This window comes from Panthera leo, chromosome A3, assembly GCF_018350215.1.
Source record: "Panthera leo isolate Ple1 chromosome A3, P.leo_Ple1_pat1.1, whole genome shotgun sequence".
NCBI classification, from domain to species: Eukaryota; Metazoa; Chordata; class Mammalia; order Carnivora; family Felidae; genus Panthera; species Panthera leo.
The window spans coordinates 107,788,472-107,788,960 of NC_056681.1; the positions used below are offsets into that span (position 1 = coordinate 107,788,472).

The 489-nt window shown below is 30.9% G+C and overlaps 1 non-coding gene across 1 annotated transcript; it reads right to left on the reverse strand.

Moving 5' to 3' along the window:
* Window positions 1-209: 209 nt before the first annotated feature.
* LOC122216739 lies at window positions 210-281 on the reverse strand. The gene has a single exon (XR_006201082.1). It is a non-coding gene; the product is annotated as a small nucleolar RNA SNORD59 (small nucleolar RNA).
* Between the last annotated feature and the right edge of the window lie 208 nt (window positions 282-489).

The window sequence follows — 489 nt, forward strand, 5'->3', positions numbered from 1 at the left end:
TGGTTAGACTCTGCTGGGCACTGGGGAAGGATTTTAAAAGTTCAAGACATTATCTCTGCTCTTAAGGTTCTTACAATATAATTGGAGAAACAAGGTTTGTGTACAATAAAGCCAAATATTACTGCAATGCAATATATATTTAAACAACATGAAAGAATTCTGGTCATACAAACATAGTATACAAGAGAACTTTATTTTTTTTTCCTACCCCTTCTCAGTACCTAAAATGTGGCTTCAACATACTGAGAACAAAAGTCATTTTGATAAAATCATCATAGAATACAAGAGAACTTTATAGACTTATTGTGGTTTAGAAAAGGGAGAGCATAGTATGGACTGACAAGATTGTCATAGAAATTCTCAATAAGGTAGTGAGACTTGAATTAAATATCAAAGTATGGATGGAATTTTAACATGGAAAAAGGAAAAAAAAAAGAAATTTCTGCACAAAGAAAAAAATCCTGTAATTCCACCATTAAAAGAACATTT